The 17,886-nt window shown below is 35.0% G+C and overlaps 1 long non-coding RNA gene across 3 annotated transcripts; it reads right to left on the reverse strand.

Annotated features, from left to right (window-relative positions):
- Positions 1–6,010: 6,010 nt before the first annotated feature.
- LOC132564301 (uncharacterized) lies at positions 6,011–15,955 on the reverse strand. 3 transcript variants are annotated; one of them, XR_009554876.1, is made up of 4 exons: positions 15,803–15,955; positions 14,406–14,463; positions 11,353–11,437; positions 6,011–10,004 (listed from the first exon to the last, which is right to left on the reverse strand). It is a non-coding gene; the product is annotated as an uncharacterized LOC132564301 (long non-coding RNA). The 3 variants fall into 3 exon arrangements; XR_009554875.1 differs by lacking the exon at positions 11,353–11,437; XR_009554874.1 differs by lacking the exons at positions 11,353–11,437; positions 14,406–14,463.
- Between the last annotated feature and the right edge of the window lie 1,931 nt (positions 15,956–17,886).

Genomic DNA, 17,886 nt, shown 5'->3' on the forward strand with positions numbered 1-17,886 from the left:
TATGCTGGTGTGGCACTGAAAACAAATTTGTTTTTCTGTTTCAGCTTTACTTTTAGCTGGAGGTTTGTTGGCCTACAGAATAAGGATGTACCCTATAAGAAAAGCACAAGGACAGGACATGTTAATTTATCTTTATACAACTAGGCTGATAGTGTGTGGGACAATTTCAGGTATATTTATGGTAACTGTATCTAGTGCAAGACTTTTGGATAAGGCTAGCAAGACTGCACCCTGCTATCAGATGGACCACACACCACGAAAGCTTCCTAATCAGAAACTCAAACCAATGACAGAAAACCCCATGGCCCTTACAAAGACAAACATCTTGGAGCAAGTTCTTATTGAAAGATTTACTGCCAAAAAATGAAAAGTCTGCTACAATACAAACTGGTTAATTCAGACATAGTTTGTATTTCATGAATATGTAACTTGGTAATGTTCCATTTATAGATAATAAAAAAGAATGATGGTATTGTCTGATCAGGAGTACAATTGTCAGAGATTTGTGTAAACAATAACAGTAAGTAAATTATGCTTTACCACCAATCTCTGCAGGAAATCTTCTGTATATTTTGGGATAATTGCAGATGAAAAGTATCCATGTTGTCTTATTCTATATGTGTTTGCATTAATTACTCTTTAATATTGTACTGTACTTTACTGCAAATAAGATTCCTACCCCATGAAACAAATATTGACCAAAAGTAGTATACATGCTATTTCTAGTTTCTGGTGGGGAGGGAGAAGAGGAACTCATTTGTGAGTAGCCTAATATTTCTGGAAGTTATACAAGTGTGGAAGGGGCCTTATTTGCAGTAAATTATAGTGCTGTTACAAAAAAATATGTGAAGTTAATATTTAAATTGATTTAGGCTGAGTACAAGGAGCTGGTACGCTGTTGTGTATCATATAGCTATGATATATCCTGCTGTGATAATATTTCAGCTTTTTGACGTACAATGTATTTTTCTCAAAATGTATTTTGAAGAGAAAAAAATCTAAGCAAAAGAAATGAATCTTGATTTATTACATAATTGTGTATTTAGGCACAAAGAAAATCCCAAGTTCATTGTGGAAAACACACTACAATGTACACAGAAGCATATCACTTTTATCTCCTGTCAGATGTTACAGTAATACTTGATGTCCTTATTATTGGATGCTTCATGTACATCACAAAAGCCTTTTTTTAGTTTGACAGTGGCGTGTGCTTTGCAATATGTCAGACAACATTGAATGCTGTTATAATTTCACAAGCATTTGGTAGCCTACCTAGACATATACATGACTGTCAGTTTTTGTTAATAAAATGTTAAACAATTATCTCAGTGATAATGATGTTGACCATTTTACAAAACAGATTTACATTTTTGCCAAACTCTAGCCATCTTATAATTTGTCATACCTCTGCAAAATCCAGGGTAAAGGTTCAAAGATCAAAATGAAAAAGACCTCATTGTCAATCAAATTTTATAATTATCTCATCTGTATGTATTTAGATGATGCTCTTTGATACATTTGAATATTATTTGACAGTGTCATGTACAAAAATTAATTTTGAACTTTTTTAGACACTGAACAAAAGTAAAGAAATATCAGGTGATTTAGTATTTTTCAAAGAGCAGGTCAAATCTGGCCAATGTAAGGTTGACCTGATGAGACCAGGTGGGGTGGCAACACCAGCTATATTGTACTCTGCATAGGTTATCACATGATTGAATTCTGAATATAAAGCAGCATTAAAATGTCAAGTCTGGAGCGATACCTGACATTGTTTATAGAAGAGAATGTTACCAATATCCAAAATTTTAGAGACTTTTCAGATGACAGATGTCACGATAACATTGGTAGCTCCTTTCATTTGTAGAATGAAAAGGAGTGGTGGCTCATTGCTTTTGTAAAATGAAAAGGAAAAAAGAGTAAAGTTGAATAAAAAAGGGCATTACTACTAGTCTACTACCAGTACATGGTGTATTTACATTGCAGTTGATTGAATGAAGTACGTTCAAATTTTCGTAAAAATGTTACAAATAAAAACTGTCATTTTTTTAAAAGTTTGTAAATCATCTCTAGAGAAACATTAAGAATGTTGAATTACAATTCCAGACTACCCAAAGTACTTTACAGTACTGGTTTCACAGTGTTATATTGTGTTATTTGGGTTGAAGATTGAGACAATCATCAGGGATGGGTTGGAAAGGTGTTTTCTGAAGTTGTTGATTTTGATCTTGTCAACTTGTTATAACACATGTACAAAATTTATCTATTTTGAGTTTGAATAAAAAAAATGAAACAAATTTGACTTGATAGTTACTGTTCAAATATTATTAAGCATTGACATTTCTCTAACAAAGAGACATTTGGCTGGTACAGATTTCCCTTTAATCACATATAGTAGGTCATTGAGAGATGAGCGAGAGAGGGAGGACTGATCATTTTGTCTAACTTTGCATCCATGTGTACTTGCACAATAGCATCACACCTGATTAGAATTTAGTGGTCATCAGTGGAAGTTAAATGTCAAGGTCACTCTTGACAACTTTTGAAAAAAAAGCCTTGGTAAAGGCAATCTGATGAACTTCACTGTAACACAGGTCATATTTGACTAGGAATAAAAGGTTGTATAGAAGATGTCTACTAAATCCAAGGACAGATTTGGTTTTCAGAGCAGGTTTGTATGGATAATGTGGCATCCATCGCCTGACTATTATCTATTTTCTGGAGTCTGTCAACTTTAACTACATATTGCAGTTATTCATGAACAACTTTGCGGTTTTTAGCCCACCATCATCAGATGGTGGGGTATTCAAATCGCCCTGCGTCCGTGGTCCGTCCGTCCGTAAACAATTCTTGTTACCGCTATTTCTGGAAAAGTGCCGGATGGATCTTTCTCAAATTTCATATGCAGGTTCCCCTTAGTCCCTAGTTGTGCATTGTACCTTTTTTGGATTGATTCGAATTCAAGATGGCCGACAGATGGCCATCTTGGATTTTGGATGTAAAAGTTTGTTACCGCTATTTCTTGGAAAGTACTGGATGGATCTTTCTCAAATTTCATATGCAGGTTACCCTTGGTCCCTAGTTGTGCATTGTACCTTTTTTGGACTGATTCGAATTCAAGATGGCCGACAGGTGGCCATTTTGGATTTTAGAAGTAAAAGTTTGTTACTGCCATTTCTTGGAAAGTACTGGATGGATCTTTCTCAAATTTCATATGCAGGTTCCCTTTGGAGTTGTGGCAAGATGGCCGACAGGCAGCCATCTTGGATTTTGAGAGTAAAATATTTTTACTGCTATATCTGAGGAAGTACTGGATGGATCCTTCTGATATTTCAAAGATATTGGTTTCCCTTGGTCCCTAGTTGTGCATTGTACCTTTTTTGGACTGATTTGAAATCAAGGTGGCCCACAGGCAGCCATCTTGGATGTTGACAGTAATACAGCACAAGCATATTGTCCATTATCCACCTGTAACTGATTGCTATCTAATAATACTTTGGGATCTTTTTCAAATGATATTTGCTAATAGGTGCTTTATAAAAATATCTTGTGCCATCATTGAGTACATTCAATGAAGACCAGTTCATGAACATTTACAACACCTGTAACAAACAAAAAAAAATAAACAAATCTTCAAGAACTGAAAACAGATCCTCAAATGGTGGGCGCCAAGATCCCTCTGGGATCTCTTGTTCATCAAATTTGATCTGAAGCATCCTTTGGGAAAGATTAAAACCAATTTTGAGTAATTGGTGGGTCTGCCACTCCCTACTCCCCCCTGAGACTGAGGGGCAGGGCCAAACAGGGAAAATAAAATTATGTAAAATGTATCTTCTTCAGGAATTGCAGGATACTTTCCAGATTTGGTCAGAAGCATTCTATGGTGAAGTGAAATTAGTTTTGTTTAAAGTGTAGGTTTCTGCCCCCTTGGCCCAGATGGGCAGGGACCCAACAGGGAAAATGTAACCTCCAAACAGATGTAGTTCATTTTTAATATCATCAACTTTTCATTTGGATCTTTGGTACTTTGACACATTTGTGATTCCCACTGAATGACTCTAGCATTGCTGAGCATCAGGAGACAAAACACAATTATAACTTATTATTTGTCCTGGGACCTGGTCCCACCCCAGAACAGACTATATCTTTGAAGCCATTGAGATTACCATCTTATAACTTAATAGCATTGCTGGACATCAAGAGAATAACAACTGATCTCTGTCCCCACCCCTAGGGAAGTTGAAGCTGTATTTGAAGGCCTCATCAGAGGAAATGTTTTCTTTATAAAGAGATGTAAGGTTTTGAATTATTGACTTATAATTCCAGGTGAGTGATACATGCCCTCTGGGCCTCTTGTTATTCACACCATCAAGCTCTATAAACCTCATTATTGCCCCGCATAGGAGATTTCAAGTTTCAACGACAAATATTTGCAGAGTTATTGCCCTTTGTCACCAAAACTTGTCCGGCCCATAACTTCCATGTCGTTCGAACGATATTCACCAAACTTGCTATATTTATATACCTTGGGAATGCAGAGTGTCACAAACCAACTTCAAGTTTCAAAGACAAATATTTGCAGAGTTATGGCTATTTGTCACCATATGGTCTGTCGCCTTAATTTCTCGTTTCTTCTAAGTTCTGTGCAACATCGCAAGGTTGTCGAGGGTAATGTAAAAATGCTTTCCATTTGACTCTGACAGCTTACAAGGATTGTAACACTCTACTGAAGCTTACTATAGGGGTCAAACACATAGCGGGGCCCTTTCTGACTTGTCAGTGTTCTAGTTAGATTTTGGTAATCATCAGTCAAGGTCACCCTCAACTACCTTTGAAATGAAAACTATGTGCAGTGACATCACTCATTAGCCATCTAATATCTGGTCATAGCCCTTCAAAATCAAGGGTGAAGGGTCATGAACAAGAGGCCCATGGGCCTTATCAGCTATGTGACAATTAAGACCTATACATTTAAATGTTATTTCAGTAATAGTAGGAAATGTTTATTTAAGCAGTAAATTTTCCCAACATTGCTATAGTTCATTGGCACCAGTTGAACTTTTGATTAGAAGTTTAAAATGTGTTTTTTCAAGATGGAGGTCTTATTGGATTTTTGACTTACCCAAAAAATAACACTTGGTCAGGACTACCTCGGTATCATTTCAGCCAAGGTGGAACTTGAGAAGTTTAAAATAGGTGTTGTTCAGGGACACCATAATTGCACAATAGGGTTAAAAAAGATTGCCTTGGCTGCCATATTTAACTTTCAATGGGGCTAAAAATTAATCAACACTTTATTGAGTTCCTTTCTTTTAAATCACCACCAATTTTCAGCTCAATGGCACCAGTGGATCTGAAGATTTTTAAATGCATTTTTCAAGATGGTGGCCATATTGAATTTTGATCTAACCCAAATAAGAATATTTGATCAGGAACATCTCAGGATCATTTCAGACAAGTTTCAGCTCAATCCCACTGGTGGAACTTGAGTAGAAGTTAAGAATAAAAGAGTTTACTAATGGTAATTTACAAATGTGCTTGACAACCAACAAAACAACAGCTATAATCAATGCCATGGTATAGTAATCACATCTTTATGTATTTAAATGATGTAAACATTTTTCACAATCTGAGCAGGTCATGAATTGGTCAATAATCAGTTTTAGTTGAGGAATTTGGTGAGTTACATGTTGAAGTATAAAGGTCAAACTTGTCCACTACTAAAAGCTTGCATTCAACATGTCTCAATAACCCTTTATCAAACTTAAATCGTGTACACCCATTAGTATATTAACATCAAAGTCTAATTTTTAGTGCATTTTGGTGGTCATCAGTCAAGGTTAAAGGTCACCCTTGATTAATTTTAGAATTAAAACTTGTTTACAAGACAACTTATACATCTCTGGGTAGATTTTGTTACAAATAAGATCAGAGAGTAGCAGTATATCTATCTATATTTATACATCAGAACAAAAAAACATCATCTGATTCAGAAAATAACAAAAACAAGTAAGCATTACAGGACCAATGGGTCTCTTTTATTTCATTGCACAAACTGCAAATTTAATTGGTCTTAACATTAAAAAGTAAAAAAAGCTTGAAATAAACTTAATAAATATATAAATAAATAACAATGCAACAATCAAATCATACAGAGATAAACATAAATGTTGCAACATACACATAATAAATAACAAATTTAGTTTATATGCAAAGCATTCAAACTTGGATTTGACTATCCAACATCATGTGGTGCTTGATAAAAAAACATCTACTGATACATCTCCCCATATGGAAAAAAGGGGGAAAAATCCACAAACACTAAATAAAAGAAATATCAGTGGTTAAAATATTAAAATCCTTACAGTATTATTTTATCATTTACACTCAAAATTTGAAGAAACCTTGTCCATTTAAGATGTGATATATGGCTAAGTATTTTTTTCCATCCGCACAATTTTATAGGGGCACGGCAAATAGTGTTACCCACATTTGCCCTTTGCTGTCCTGAATCACTTTAGATCAAACTTATACCACGACAGAAGTAAAAAGAGATCCAAGAGGGATCCTGGTCCCCATTATTGTTTTATCTTCATTTGTTCATTTCTCTGCTTTCCTCTGTTTTTGTTCCTAATCATGTAAAATTTGAAAATTTCTCTTAAAATGGCGATAATATTTAACTGCCAAATCCAAGATGGTCACCCATCGGCCAGTTTATTTTTTGGATCAGTGCCAAAATCAAATCACTACAACAAGTAGCCAAGAGGAGCAAACATTATTAATTTGAGAAAGGTCCATCCAGTAACTTCTAAAGAAATGGCAGCAACAATCTTTCATTGTAATGTCAAATCCAAGACAGCTGCCTGTAAGCCATTTTTTATTTTTTTATCAGTCCAAAAAAAAATAAGAAAAAAGTAATATGCAGGGAACAGGGGCATTCATATCATGCAAAGAGGGATTAAACATACTAATAAACATGTATCGGAAATTGTAAGGCTGAATTCTGCAAAAGCCAAAACTTTTGAGAGAAATCAAGTTTTCATGTTGTCCGGTTATTAGATACAAATTTAATACAATATATTACTTTTAGCAAGCACTCAAAGATCTTGCATCATGTCACACAAAAATTTACTTTTTGAAGATAAGCACAAATCATTATCTAAAACATATCACAAAGTATGAACAGCAGTTTTAAAACTGAGTGTATGTGTAAAAGTTCCATATTAAGGTTATGGTTGGTATCATAATTATATTATCAGAAATACAATTTAACTTTAACTGAAATTTTTGACATGTACATATTTATGGAAAACAGAGAAATTAAAATGTAATTATTTAAATATTATTAAAAAAAGTATACTTCATACTTAAATGAAACTAAATCCTACATCATACATGTATTATGTTTATTCTGCTGTAAGTACATGCCTTGTAGACATCAATACACATCTATTACTGTTCAGTAGAATTACAATTTAATGTACTTCAATAAGACAATCTTTTAAATTCCAGTAATTATTTATATGTTTGTCTCCTCCACTTATAGCAGGATACATACAGGTTGATATTAATATTTCCGTAATTTTTTTTTTCATATCCATGAACCACATTTTATCATGAAATATGTCATACAATAACATAACATAACTACCGGTAGTTAATAGCAAGTGCTGTTTACATTACTACCAAAAAGTCATGTGATCTAGTAAAACATCAGTGTGACCATGACTAGGGAGTGATAACTTGAAGTCTCAGTAAAACACACAAGTCTGAGTGACCAGCGTGATAACTTGAAGTCTCAGTGAAACACACAAGTCTGTATGAACTTCACTCCAGAGTAATCAAGTAAAATCTCAGTAAAACACATACAAGTCTGTGTGACCTTGGCACCGGGTGACCATGTCATCAGGGTGACTACTTAAACCCTTAGAAATCAAACAGAGTAAAAGGTTACAGGTATAGAATGCCCACTTTACTCATTAAACCCATATAATCATCAAGTTTATAGGATGTAGTAGGAAACATTCTAAAATTCAATGTGTAGACAGACAAGATATCAGGTACTTCAATACACAACAATTAAGAGACAACAGGACTAAAAATCATTTAAATGATAAGCAAACAAAACACAGACTTTCTACATCACATTTACAGATAATCAGAAACATATAAAGAAATTAATATCATGGTTTAAATCTGTCATAGTTTCATAACTTTCCAGCATTCAGTTTTATATTGTGTAACGTCCTATCAATACCTACGGCCATTTAAGGACGGAACTTTTCAGGAATTCAGGCATATCAAAACAAAAGCTTCTTACTCAACAATAGACACTTTTTATAACTTAAAGTTGAAAAACAATCCCTGGTGTATGAATTGCAAACATATAGATGTTGGTTTATTTATAGCTAGATATTACATCTATAACTAAAGACAGGTTTAGTATATATCATGTGCATCAAAATTCCTCTAGTGGAGTTGAAAAAAACAGTCAATAAAAATCATTTCATAATAATTAAGAATGAGATTATATATTACAATTTTTTCATGTCACAATCTTGTTATTTGGACATTACTTTTTACATTATATCAGTTAAAATGCTTTAAAAATATCAAAAACTGATTAAAACATTCAGTGTTCTTTTTCAAAAAATCATCCTCTTAATAAAATCTTACCAGAGGAGAAAAAAGTGAATCTTGAATGTCATGATTTTGCTGTTCATCGCTGCAAACAAAAATTGACTAAACATTAGCTCCATACAAAAACATTGTATAAATATTCAAGAACTCTTCAAGGAAACAAACCGAAATTTCAAGCACTTAATTGTGAAAGGCATCCCTTATACAGCTTCAAGCATCTTGGTGAAAAATCTATAATTGCAATATATTGAGTTTTCATGTTTTCTCAATATCAATTGACAAACCCTAACAATAACTAAACTTCCCTGGCACAAGACTTTGCTGAACTTACTTGCATATATATAAACACATTGTACTTACATTGTATCAGTATTTGTCACATAAAACAATTCAAATAATCTTTTCAGTATCTTTCATATAATCATTATTCTATATATTGAAATTATCAGACTTTTCGTGGTCTTATGATCAATTTAAAAATTTTTGCATACCATTTCATAAAATACCTAATAAAGGAAAATATCTTGATAAAGAATGTCATGTAATTTCCCATTATTAAAGACTTTTAATGATAAAAATTTTTACTCAAGTATCACAGATAATGGGGAAAAGCCTAAGTTCCATTTTCAAATTGTCACAAAAATCACAAACAATTCCAAATTGTCAAAAATTTAAAGTTACGAAATACAGCAAATAAATAAACAATTCATCATTCCTTGTGATGTCATGAAGTTACAGTAATATTCCTCAAATATCACAGAAAACTTAATGTTACTCACAAAGTGACTTGAAGGAACATCAGTGTTCTTCTAAACATTACCTAGTAACAGAAATGTTCCCAGTGAGGTATTCTGATAACAGTATTGTTCCTTGTAATTTCACCTGAAGAAACTGTTCTTCATGAGGTCACCAAGAAACAGAATTGTTCATGGTGATGTGGCCAAGTAACAGCATTGTTCCCTCCGATGTCATCAATAAGGACAATGTCCTCTTGATAAGCAGCAGTAATGATACTACTCTATCATCTGAACTACATTTTACTCTGATCATTGTTCCTCAATCTATCAGAGAAAGTATCTGTACAATATTTATGTCAAGCTGAGTGATGTTAATGGACACCAAAACATGTGACGGTAACTCAACTACTAGAAGCATTTCAAAACTGGACACAATATACCAGGTAAGTATACAATTATATATAGTAAATATTGTAACAGAAACAAAACACTCCAGTATGGAGGGACTGAATGGCTCCAGGGGGAGAAAGAGGCACAGGGGCTGGACTGGATTACACCTTGCATCAGACATCAATCTTCCTGTCCCAATATCATGAGTTTTTCTTCACGTCAATGCTGCTGATTGACCTGAAATTTCACAATAAGGACTTTATTACAAATGTGAATGAATCTTTGTGGAAACCCTAGGTTAGAATTTACAAATCTTACTGTAGTGAAAGGGTAGGTGTAATTGTTACAACCTCAAGACAAAGTTTACACAACAATTAGTAAAAGTTGGGATAAACATTTTTATATACATGTGCAGCAAAACTGATATCTTATAACATTGTCTCAGCTAAAACACAATCATCTAACATCATCTAACAGAATTAAAACACAATATCTAGTTCAAAACATCTTATAAAATAACTTGCATGCGATATGATACAACATGCAAACAAATTCAAAACCACAACATAGAGACAGCAACTTAACTACAAAACTTACTTAAATTAATAGGTATTCATTGAACGTTTATTATAATCTTCAGCTGCCTTACATGACATATATACTATGATGTCATTAATAATAGCAATCTTGAGTCATCAAGAGAAAGACAGAAGTCAATTTCCAGTTTTAGAGATTTTTTTATGAAATATTTTCTAATTCTTTTTATTAAATAAAATTTTCTAGAAAGAACTTTCACAGAATAGTTTATTTTATAACAATTGCTATTTATGTAGTCCAAAGTAAAACTTGTCTCCTGTATATATAGTGTTATATACTCTCTATCAATGTACTATTATCTCCTTTAGTATGACATCATACTAGATCACTATAACCAACATGTTACCAGGAACACTCATCCTCCTGATCAGCATTGAAGTTCAAGGATGTCATGGTTTACTTTTTTAATTTCTTTATATAACTGTACTATGTGTTTGTACATAAATTGTAGAGAATATGATACAGGACTGTTATATTGACTTTGACCTCTGACAACCAGAAAAGCAATTCCATGCAAAAATGTTAGTAAGAAAGCAGTGAATGAAGGTGAATTACAACACCTGAAAAACCAGATTTCTACCAAAAATATGTTACTTGACATTTGACTTTAAAATCTGAAAAGCCAACATATTGACTGCCTTCTTGATTTCAGCGATCAAATTTTTTCTAATTTTCAGTCGACCCAAGAACCATTCTAAGGAATTCGTTTTGATAAAGAACCACGAAATATACTTTGAAAGTAATCAGCCAAGAACAACTTCAATGATAGTGCAGATATCAATTTTCTCTCTAACTCTGATCTTGACTTTCAAATGTGGTGTATTTGTCCATAAAAAACAATTCCAATGAAGGAAAGCAATTCATGAAGTTTAAGGAGAATCAGACATTACATTAACCTCCTGAATACTGATCAAGGGGATGAAAATGTTCACTTCCAAATGTATTACATATGGCCTAGTTACTGTAAACATTAAAATTGTGTTTATACCGTGGAAGAAATCTCAACATGAAGGGTAGGCTTTTCCTACCTCCGTCACCAGAGAGCCTCCTTCTGCCACGTGTCATGCTGTAACCTGAGGTAAGGAAGTACAGAATGATTGGCAGGGTAGATCTTGTCAAAGTATGACACAAAATCCCATCAGTAACACAAAAAAATCACCCATATTACTGCAAGTACTAAACTAAATCAAGGGGAGTAACTCTCATTCTTGATACGATAGCTATATATAGAGTACTACACATACCATATTTATTCTAATAAATGCTCCAGGGCATGCAATTTTCCAAGAAGCACATGTTTAATAGAACACAAAATTTCAGACTCGGAAGGTTGTTAGGTGTAAATATAAGGATATAAACAGAGTCTATAGCCATCATGTCTGTATAATGCTTCAATCGTTGTTAAACAAATTAACAAATGTTTTGGCATTGATGTAAGAAACTGTAATGGTGTAAATATTGTTGTCATTTGTACTCATGGTGACCTGTACCTGTGTATGAAATGACAATTAGACAGAGCGTGTCAACTTCTGTCAGGAGATGTAGTTATTCGGTCATGAACTTGTGTTCTCTCATCACTTGTATGTCATTATATAACATTAAAACAATATCAATCTATAGCCATTCTGATCCCAACTCGTCATTACACCATCACCGTGTCGGGAACCAGAAAAATATTATATTTCCTTTAAACACAAGGTTATTGCATGTGCCCAAGAGAAGGGAAAAATGTTACGGCTAACATGTTCCGAGTGGACAGCAGACGAGTGTGAGACCGGTGTCAAAAGAAATATAAATTTTAAATCTTACTAAAACATCTAAGTATTGCAGAGGAGGTGGAAGGCCTGTTCGATATGAAGATATTGACAAGAGGCCTAGCAGCCTGGACAGTCACCTGAGATAAGCAATATTGAATATAAATATTAGTTATCAAGTGTCATGAAACAGAGACTGTGACACTGAGTATAGACAGTGCCAATACATGCATATCACCAAAACTGTCATCCTGTACTGATAATTCATATAAAGTTATTTCCAGTGGGAAATAACCAACGTTATGCTAAAACATGCAATTTTTCTATAAAGATTACAGAAAAGTCTCAAAAATATATTCCTCTCTCGGAAGAAATGTGAGACTCATTTTGGTAATGGCTAATGTGTGGCAGTCCTGGACATTAATCTCGTCATTAATTGTGTAGAAATGTAAATAGACATGTGTTTATCACTTTTTGAATTATAATTGTTCCTGTTTCGTATTCATATGTATATGCGTGGATATTTGGCACAAAGTTAGTTTTGTGGTCTTAGTTGGGAATAATCACTGAGAAAAGGGGTGGGGCACGTTTATTAGAGAAGGAGTGTTTATTAGAGATGGGGCGTTTATTAGAGACGGGGCATTTATTAGAATAAATACAGTATGCTTAATCAAGCAAACCTGAAAGACAAAATTTTGGGACTTGAAACTCAAATGTGATAGTCTACTTATTGTCATACATATATCATCAGAGAAATCAATCTTGGTAAACAGAAAGGTATATTTTGCAACAGTATAAAGATGTGAAACTGAATACAAGAAGCTGAAACAAAAGCATGCAAAACTAAAATTGCGTCTAACAACCAATATATATATCTAATAAAAAATTTGTAAACTACAAAACAAAATATCCTAAAATATTTCCATGGTAATAAGATTTCCAGCTCTTTCATTTTGTTAACCATTTGTAGAATAGGAATACTTACATTTTCAGTGAATAAAAGATTATGTAAAACATAGAAAATTACTGATTGCAACAGATAACACACTACATTAATATTACAATAAGAACCCAAAAATTTGTAAAGGTCCAACAAATCTAGATCCTAAATCTTGTAATGATGAAGAGAATCTTGTGATTGTGTGTGTCATACTGAATTATATCAAATAATACCCTAAAATTAATACACTCAAACTTTCAATTTGGATGATGCATTTTTGAGTACTTTAACAATCAATCATGTGACATCTTTTTAATTAAATCAAAGCAATAGAGTTTTAATTTTCATGTTATATGAAATGACATAAAGCCTAGTAGCCTTGACAGTTACCTGAGATAAGCAATATTAAATATATAGGTTAAAGGGTAGTTATCAAGAAAGGTTTCTGGAAAATTTCATTGAAATCTGATCAGGAATTTTTGAGAAGAAGTCAGAATTATTAAATTGTTAACAGACGCCTGATGAAGGTGAACACAATGGGGCACCATGAAACTTGGTCTCACGTGACCTAAAAAGGAATAACGCATCATAGGATAGTTTAGTAATGTGATAAAAACACATCTGAATTCAAACAAGGACAAAACCTACAACAGTGATAGGAAAAATGTTCTCTGTCATTACTGCAATCACATACCATGAAATGCACACAAAATCTTTCACAATCACCACTCCACAAACAAGACAACATGGACTTGGCAACTCACCATGACAAGACATCTTTATTTAATCTTCATGTACATCATTAGTTTATACCTATCTGTAAACACCATCTCTTGTACAATAACTTAAGACATGTATCTGTTTCATCATAAATCATATTCATTCACCAATAAGCACATGCCTGGAAATAAGCCCGCCCATATTTATTACAGTTTTAGTAGAAATAACAAATAATGCATCATTACTCTGTTAGCCAACAACTATTTCAAAATTTCATACTAACTTATGACAGCTTGCGGTAAATGTAACATGCATTCAAAAAATGTTATCTAAGATATGAAAAACATGGAGAAATTGAGAACATTTCCCCCTTTAGAAAAATCAATCATCTACAATTTACTTCTCCCAACTGCCCTATATCCCCACCACCTTCTCAGTTTATATCTCTGATATATTCCTGATGTATTCACTGAAAAATGATATAGAAAAGATCTGTACTATTGGTTAAGTATTCAAATTTTACAAGCCTGTAAGTGGTGTCAAACGATCACACAAATGATGTACATAGAGATTACATTCTATGAAAAACAACCACCATATTGGATTTACCAGTCCAAAAATACAAACCTCTTGTACAGGAGATAAGGAGGGGACAATATGTCAGAATTAAGATTAAAATCCTTTCCTGAAAAGGTGAATTCATACTTTAATTTTGTTTTTCTTTTCTTAGATTTCCTTCATTTTTTTTTTTATTTCGGTAATACAGTATGTATAATTTAACTGTGATGGTTTTATGTCATATTTCTTAAGTTTGTACAAGAGTTACATTAACATCTGCCATTCCACATCAGGAAGTGCAATTAGTAATTTATTATTGCCAAGAAACCATACTAATACACACACATCAATATAAACAGCGTTCAACAAAATACAAAATCATTTTTAATCGTATTTGTTAAACCAGATGCTATAAATCAGCAAACAGCAAAACTATGAACAAATAAAGTTCAGACCTTGGCTGTTTTATAGAGCAAAGAAACAAACAAGCTTCTACAAACAAACTATAGCCAGAGAATATATAACTGAGGGTCAACAAAGAATTACCTCTGTAAGTCAGGTGAACACAGTTTAACTCCCGAAACAAGTCAGTCAGTCAGTCCTGGACTAAGGATCACTTCACAATTTGGATTTATGTCCAAACTTGAATCTTACCTAACATGTTCTGTGTTCGACTATTGAACATTTACACATAAATATACCAGTGACAACATTTTGCATAGTTTGATTAAATTTGGATACAATTTTAAAAAACCTCTTTACAACCTAGTAAAAATTGGACAAAATCTGATCCATCACCCAAGGCCTGAATAAATCTAACACCTGTTGTTTGTTTATAATCCACTGACTTACAGATATGCTTTTTCCTGGACCAGGACACTACGTGTAAAATGTGAAATACTTCAACATTAAGTCTTGATGTTATCATGCCAATACAGTTAATGATTATTCTAACTATAAAATCAAATATATGTTTTTTGAATTACAAGAGTTACCTCCGCAGAATACATTATGTTTTCCAAGAAAGAACAAAATATTCCTTTGTAAGCATCAAACATGCATCAGAAGAATTATGAAACTCACACAACACAATATCTATGCTAATTGTTACACATTTTACACAAGGTGCAAATGATACAATGCATATTACTTCACTAATTAAATTAGTAATTTTTACAACACGAATAGAAAGTTAAGGACATGATGGAAAAGATATTGCACTTTCTGAAAATCTGAAAGAGTAAATCAATACTAATGTCTCAAAAAAGCTACAAGTGATTATTAAGCCTACACAGGGCCTGGGGTTTACCTGGACTAGGTATGGATGCTTCCTATACAGATTCATACCTCAACAAAGCTACATAAAGGACTGTACCTAGGTGTTTACCTCGGTCAGATATGGTAGGATCCTGTACAGACTTATACCTCAACAAAGCTACAAAAAGGGGCTGTGCCTAGGTGTTTACCTGGGTCAGGTGTGGCGGGGTCAGGTTGTAACATAGTCCCATACAAGCGGACCACCACTATCAGACAGCACAACAAGATGGGCCCAATAATGGCGCCTTCCAGTCCCATCCAGTAGATACCTCCAGCAATTGCCAAGCCAGTCATGTAAGGATGACCCCTGTAAAACAATGAAAATACAATGACGTTTGCACATAGTATCTTGGCCGACTTTTGGAAATTCATCTTCACTTTAATGTCACATCTTACGTGTTATTTTGAAATTGTAACTATATCATATTGAACACAGAATATAAATGGTAAAGCTACGTGGTACCTGGAGTGCAACAGATGCACCTCTTTGTATAAATTTCCTTTCGAAGAATAGGACCTCAACTATATTATGTCACAATTTAGGATAAATTTTCATGGGTACAAATTGATGACTGTAACAAATTTTCTCCGATTATCTGCTGTTGTGAAATTTTAATTTTCAATGAAAGATCAATTGATATTCCTCATATCAGGTTTAAATTACAAATCATAGAATATGAAGGGTGATTAATTTGAGGTTTTTTAATGTAAAACCAATTTTCATGAGGTAATACTTACCATAACTTTAGTATGATTCAAAAATCCCGCCCTCCCTACGACCATGAGCCTTCACGTCATGAACATCGAGTTATTTCCCTTCCTCTTAGCCTTTATGTAGCACCCGTAGAGGGGCAGTCAGGCAGATAGGAAGAGGGGAGGAAAGGGTGGGACTCCATAAAGTTATGGTAAGTATTACCTCATGAAAATTGATTTTACATTAAAAAACCTCAATTTCATTTCAGTAATAATTACCATAACTTTAGTATGCGAATTCGTCTTACCGTAGTGGTGACTAGCAGCCAGGCAGCCCATCTAGCACACTAAACATGGTAGGGAGGGGGGACAGAGTGCATAGAATAAGGAGGGGCAACCTCCCCGTGACCGAGCAGGTAACCCACGTGCCGCCGAACGGAAAAGACGAGCCCCGGGGCTAACGGGGGGGCACAGCCACAGACTGTGCAACCACCAGAGGTCCCAAAGAATACAAACCTTCTGAGTGGGAAGCCAGGGATCTCAGATAAAAATCTGTAAATGTATCCCTGCCCCGCCAGAAGGCAGCAGACATGACCTCCTGAAAGGAGGACCCATTAAGAAGGGCCCAGGATGCAGCGAGGGCCCTTACCTCATGAGCCCGCACTCTCACCCTCGCCCGAGCCTGGTCATCAGAATGCTCATAAGCATACTTAATGACCTGGCATACCCACCTAGACACCGACTGGGAGGAGATGTCTCGCTGTCCCTGTTTGATAGGCAAAAACAGACGGGATCTGGAGCCCCGCCCCCCCTGGTTTTATCGAGATAAAACCTAAGAGCCCTACAGGGACAAAGCAATCTATCCCTCTCCTCCGAGCTAGTCAAAGCCGGAATCTTGATGGGATCGGGCGAGAACCCCGGGACTTGATTCTTCGCAAAGAAGGAAGGATCAGTTAAAAGAGTAACGGCAGCGTAGCCTCTGGACCAACGAAGGCAGGAAGGAAGTGACGACAGGGCGTGCACTTCACTCCTCCTACGTCCAGAGGCCAGAGCCAAAAGGAAGACTGTCTTGAAAGTTAGAAACTTCAAAGAGGCAGACTCCATAGGCTCATAAGGTGACCTCGTCAGGGAATCTAGCACCAAGGCTAAATTCCACTGCGGGGCCAGCTGCCGAACTCTGGGTCTATCCAAAGCGAAGCCTCTGATTAGGGCAGAAAGAGATGAGGAAGAACCTATCTCCTTCCTGCCGTAAAAAGCCAAGACACTGGCAATTGCTGTCCTATAGCCAGCAATAGTGCCAGGTGCCAGATTGCGGTCCCTAAACAGAGAGAGTAGGAAATCCGCAATCAGCTGAACAGAGGCTTCGAATGGATCAACCTCCCTGCCGACACACCAATCACAGAAGATCTTCCATCTGGACTGGTAGACGGCAGAAGAGGAAGCCCTGATAGATCGCGCGATGCGATCTGACACCTCTCGAGAAAAGCCTGCCTTGGCGAGGCTTCCAGAGATAGCCTCCACGCGTGAAGGTGGAGGATCT

This window comes from Ylistrum balloti, unplaced genomic scaffold (assembly GCF_031769215.1).
Source record: "Ylistrum balloti isolate Yb309-2 unplaced genomic scaffold, AGI_CSIRO_Ybal_v1 Utg372150, whole genome shotgun sequence".
In the NCBI taxonomy this organism is placed as follows: Eukaryota; Metazoa; Mollusca; class Bivalvia; order Pectinida; family Pectinidae; genus Ylistrum; species Ylistrum balloti.